The sequence below is a fragment of the Halyomorpha halys genome, unplaced genomic scaffold (genome assembly GCF_000696795.3).
Source record: "Halyomorpha halys isolate HHAL.00 unplaced genomic scaffold, Hhal_1.1 Scaffold193.1, whole genome shotgun sequence".
In the NCBI taxonomy this organism is placed as follows: domain Eukaryota; kingdom Metazoa; phylum Arthropoda; class Insecta; order Hemiptera; family Pentatomidae; genus Halyomorpha; species Halyomorpha halys.
Window position 1 is genome coordinate 380,384 of NW_027111132.1, and position 6,426 is coordinate 386,809.

Here is a 6,426-nt window from a genome sequence, read left to right on the forward strand (position 1 = left end):
GGCAGTCGGCAGGTTTACGACGAAGAGTAAATGTGATTTGTTGGGATTTATTGGGTTTTATCTTTATCCTCCAATTTCTTCATATTTTAAACTTGATTTTCGGTATATTGCTTATATTAGTTCCTCTGTTTGCCTCTCCTTTCATTTTTGACTGATATTGTCTATAGACTTAGAATTAATTGTAAATTTTTTGACAGGTGCTTTTCTAATTAAAAAAAAAACAACGTTAAAGTCACTTTTTCTGAGTTCACCTTTATTTCTTGTATTTTGTTATGGCAATCGGATTCCAAGCGTAGCTATGCCGACTGCCGGCCTCGGGACGCGTGTTAATAAATTATAAAAACAAATTAAAAAAAAGGTAAACTTGAAATTAACGGAGAAAAAAAAATGGGCGTGAAAGGGAAAGAACGGAAATGACCCCGTAGCAAGGCCAATGGCCGGTTCCGGTTGACCATGGCTTCAACTGGGTGGTGCAGTCGCTGCAACATAGATCTGCGGTGTATATCTGCCATATATATCTGTCTAATATATAGGTGGCAGCACTAGCGGGAAGATTTGATGTACAGCATATTCTGAAGGTGCGGCTAGGCATTTGCCAAACTAGGTCAAACTCCAGTGGTGCAAGTGTGTGAATAGGTTATTGGATTAGCTGGTATAAGTTGCCCAGAGTTTGTCAAAGACACTGACTATTGAAAATATAACCAGTGTTTTAAGTAAAATATACGCCAAAAACAATTAAATTAAACAATTGCTACAGAAAAAACTGCAAATACATAACTTAAAAAAAAAATTAAATGCAACAAATATAAAATGTCGGTGCTCAGATATTTATTAATATAATTCTCAGTGTTTTAAACTTGTACTAAAATCCAGCAGTCTTTAATTGTTTATTTAATTCCAAATTGTTGATATTTTATTTATATTAATAGATTATTCTTCCATACTGAAATATTTATTTATTGATTGTAATTTACAAATGAACAAATAATACAAGTAAATATGAGAAATGTTTCAAACACTTAATCTTGGGAAGGAACCACCCAGTGATAGTACTTCAAACATTAATTCAAATTAGATGGTCCTGTGGCCATCTTCTTTTCAGACGCCATGAAGAAGGATTATCAGGGATTGTTAAGGATGAGAGATGATGGGTTAGGAATGAAAAGAGGCATATCTGCAACAAATGGGATTTTGAGGTCTTTGTGAATGAATTTATTTGTGACGTAATAAGGAGCATCAACGATTTCACGGAGGATTTTGGATTATAAGGATTGAATACGAGAGGAATTTTAATGTTTTGGTAGAGTCCGTATTCCACACTATTCCTACGAAGATAAAGGCCATAAACTACTTTATAGTACGTTAAACTAGCTTTAATTTGAGTGCTAATTGACATATATACGCCACTTAGTTACTCAGATATAGATTTCTCAATAAAAATTAATTAATGATATTGCAGTACATTTTTATGAAATGTTGTTTTATAAAAGGTATATCTCAAGAACTATTGGACGTAAATAGCTCTATTAGGGCTAATATTTCAGCAAATTTACTCTTCTTTAAATAATGTTCTTTTAGATTTTCTAGTGTTGTTGGTAGTTTTTAAGATATAGAGCTCCGAATGAAAAATTAATGTTTTTTAAGGTTTTGAAACAGCCACCATTTTTAATTCCCTCTACCTATACTTGGCAGACTCATCAGTTTTGACTAGTAATTACACATAGATTTAATTTAAGTAAAAAAAAAATGGGATGAAATAACTGCCTTTTTTCTTTCCGTCTCTTATATTATTATTTCTTCTTAAAAAGGTAATAACAATGTTATAGTTTTTTCGTAATCATTCAGAACCACTTATACTCCAGACCCTATTTAAACCCGTAGTGTTGACGGGCCAGTCTTGTAAAATACGACTGACATCAAGTATAATATTACAGTGTTGGAGGTGGCTGTTTTTTGATCAGATATGAATGAGTACGATTCGTGTGTCCATGGTTTAGTTATTTTTTAAAATAGTTTTTAATTTGCTTGGCGGACTTTCATCTCACATAGCTTGCCAACTGCATGATATTTCATTTTTCCAGAGAAGACGTATTTCTTGGAGTGTCAGAATTATAGTGTCCTGACCTGAAAGTGTATGTGAATACATACATGCTAGTATATACGAAGTAATAAATATTCTTCGATGGACGGGTGTTCTCGAGGGATGTTACCAATTCGACTCTAATGGAACCCGCCGCTGCTATGGTATGCATGAAATAAATGTTTTAAAAACCAATTCCATCATTGTTCGATGTCTTAAACTTTATTATATTTATTTCCAGGAAATTAATTTTCACCTCTTTATTCCTTTCTTACACCTGAACAACGTTTGGGGCTCTTCTGCCCATCATCCAGTTCTACAAATAGATATATTTCCAATCAACATTTAAAAATTAACATATATTTATAAACAATAAAGCTGATATTACACCTTAACAAATATATTTTTTTATTCATTTAGATATAATTAATATTTAAATATCCTACACATCGTATCATTAATTTATGACCATTTAACAAAACTAAAAAGTTTCTAATGATTGAGCCAAAATATCTGAGTAATTATCGATATTCTTTCTTACTTGATTATTATTTATTTATTTTTTAAATTGACAGATTTATTTGAGGAGAAGATGGTTGGGGGTGCGGTCAATGAAACACAAATAAGTATGACTTATTGTTGACCTAATTAGGCGCTCAACTTTTCAGCAAGCAGCCCTGAAGAAGGCTAGAAACTCTAGCCGAAACGTCGGCACATTAAAGTAAGTTAGTCATACTTATTTGTGTTTCATTGACCGCACCCCCAACCATCTTCTCCTCATTTATCATCCACGGTCAACTATCTCTCATAATTATGATAGATTTATTTATTGATAGATATTACAATCTGCCACACAGTTGTTGGCAATAGGTAATAGTGATGAATGATCTCATACATACTAACAAAAAATAAAATTGATAAAACTCTCTTAAAATATATACAAACAAACGAATAAACAAAATGAACATAATCAAACTATCTGTATGAAAAATGAATAAATAAAATAACATAATGATAAAATAATATAGTCTCTAGTCACATTTACACTCTAATATACAATACATATTAAGTTAGGAGGCTGTAGTGGCAGTGTTTAAAGCATCACCTTAGAAACCATTAGAATCAGTGCCGTTTCAAATCCGGCCTCAGCAAGTTGAAATTTATTTCGTAGCGAACCCAATCGACCTTTCGACCTGAAGTTGGTTCCATCATTAGGGGTGTTCATAATCTTTAGTTTAACATGTTTAAGCGTGTTAAATGGAAAAACGTATGTTAAATGGAAAAAACTTATGTTAAATGGGGGCAATATTTCCTTCTTTTGCCAGGTTAAAACGTTATAACATATAACATGACTGAGAGTCTGTTACAAGGTCTGTTAAATGGAGAATGACGTTACGCAATGAACCAGCTGAGCTCGTCACCATTTTATTTGTTGTCGTGTTAGGTTACTTGGTCGTAGTTTGTGTTTTGATTGTGTTAGTATTGTTTTGGATGTTTTTATAACTAATAAAGCAATGGATGACAATAATAATAATGTAATGACAGATATCAATTAGCTCATCTTGATTATTTTCGTCAATCTTCAAGTTAGAAGATCAACAAGACACTCAGTAGCCAAACTTTTACACAACTTTTATTTTTCGCTCAATTTAGGCATGTTGTTATGAATTAGTTTAGTGAAAATTTAAAAGTAAACAATCACATGAAGTTTTGGAAAGGAAGATTATAAAACAAGTTGCTTAAAAAATCCGCTAGGAGCTCTTATTCATTTAACATTTAACATGACTTTAAATATGGCTGATCCTATACTTATAACATTTAGCATGGTAAAACATTTATTTAACACAACAACATGAAAACCACCCCTATTTTAGCTTCACTGGTACTTTCCGGAGAGAGAATTTGGTTTGAACTCCACCCGGCATAATTTAATGCATAAAAATAACGTCCTATATACAAGTGAATTAGGAGTTTACAAACAAATCTTTAGGGTGGTGCTATGTTATAAGCGTGGGGTTCCGAGCTCTATCGCGTTCGAGAAAAATATAAAAGGTATTTTAAAAACATTACTGTTACTCTCCTGATATAAGCCGAATTATATTTTAGCTATAGTTAAGGAAACAGATAACGCCTCGAGATACTCGCATTCACTAAATTCACTCTTTAATTATATTTTTGAAATTCTGGAGATGCTGGTTTTCTGCTTACCTCATATCCCAGCAAAAGAAGCAATAAAGAGGAAAGCTAATGGATACCGTAAGTTGATAGATTTATTTATTGATAGATATTACAATCTGCCACACAGTTGTGGGCAATAGGTAATAGTGATGAATGATCTCATACATACTAACATAATTATAAAATAAATAAAGACAATAAAATGAAATAAATTAAAAAAAAAAACTCTTAAAATATATACAAACAAAAGAATAGACAAGATAATCAAACTATCTGTATGAAAAATAAAATAACATAATGATAAAATAATATCCCTGGGATCCCTGAGCCCACTATATCCCCCACGTGTGAGGGGTAGAGCAGAGCTCAAAAAGATCCCAGCACATCCCTCTCGCCGCATCACTGGTACTTGATTATTAGTTTGTAAACATTTGTCATTTAAGATTAAAAATCATTAGATTTATTTTTTATTAATATACTTGTTTGAGAGTGGTTTAGTTTCTTTAAAACAATTTTGATCCTTTTTCTCTCAACTTTATTCTTTTTAAATTCCCAACGTTTCGACCACTTAGGTCATTTTCAAGGATTCCTTATTTTGTTTTCATTTTTTCCTTTAAAATTCTTTAAATGCCGGGTTATTGCCTTTTTCCCATAAATTCTTCTATAAAATTCCTTCCCAAATTTAAAACTTTTACTAACCACTTTTCTTACTACTATTTTCATATGCAAACTCCAAACAGAACAGGTTGAAGATAGGCTGTTTGGAGTTTGCATATGAAAATAGTAGTAAGAAAAGTGATTAGTAAAAGTTTTAAATTTGGGAAGGAATTTTATAGAAGAATTTATGGGACAAAGGCAATTAGCCAGCATTTAAAGAATTTTAAAGGAAAAAATGAAAACAAAATAAGGAATCCTTGAAAATGACCTAAGTGGTCGAAACGTTGGAAGTTTAAAAAGAATAAAGTTGAGAGAAAAAGGATCAAAATTGTTTTAATTAAAAATCATTTTATTTATAATCTTAACACTTTCTTGAGACTGGTTAATATTGTTTAAAATTTCATCCATTTTAGTCTCAAAACATTTTTATTCTATTTATAAGTCCGACGTTTCGGCCCCAGGGACAAACTATTAAAACCGCTTTTATTACACATATAATCTTCACCAATTCCAAACAATAATAATATTATTTATAATTTATCTTACTTTAATAGAAATTTAGAACTAAATTATTTAAAAAACAAATTCATGCAGGCTATTCTGCCCAAGTCAATTCAACAAATTACACTAATAAGATATTAAAACATTAGAGAAGCATTTCATAGATTATGTCTAATTACTTAATTAGTCAATTTTCACATTAAAATAAAAATAAAAATTATTTATTGCTGTCACCTTATTTGTTAAACTTTTATAACAATGTTTATAATAAAACTTTATAATAATGTTCCCTTTCCTCCCCCATTCCCTCCACTCAGGTCAAGCATTTAAATTATTTATTACAACTATATTTTGGTTAAATATCCTCTTTATTTTACTATAAAAATTCTTATCAAGGTTAATTATAATTATCAACATTACATTTATCCCATATTTTTCATAAATTAATTTTACTTAATATCTCTCCATAGTGTTGGTTCAGAACATCAAACAAAACTGCAGCATGCAACCAAGAAACAGCATACTTTTGATTGTACATAAACAAAATAGTACATTCAAAAGAAAAATAGTTAATATTATTTATATAGTGAATTTTAAAACAGACACAAGAAGTCTGAATCAAGGATAGTAAAATCAATTTATGAAATTTTGTGGGAGTTTTTTTTTTTTTTTAAATATCTTTATTGAAATTTACAACTGTATATTATATAATACATTTAGTAAATATGATCATAGTTAAAATGGAGTGTTACAGGCGTGTAGAGCGACTACCCATTGGTAGCACTTTAATGGCATAATACATCATGGTTAGAATGTCTGCTGTATAGACGGTGTAGAGGATGGGACCAAGGATTCTACCTTGAGGAAAGGATAAGAATTTTTAGTAGCTTTTTAATTGATTTAGCTCTAAAATTGTATTAAGGAAAGATAAATTATAAATAATATTGCTATGATTATGAGAGATAGTTGACCGTGGATGTTAAATGAGGAGAAGATGGTTGGGGGTGCGG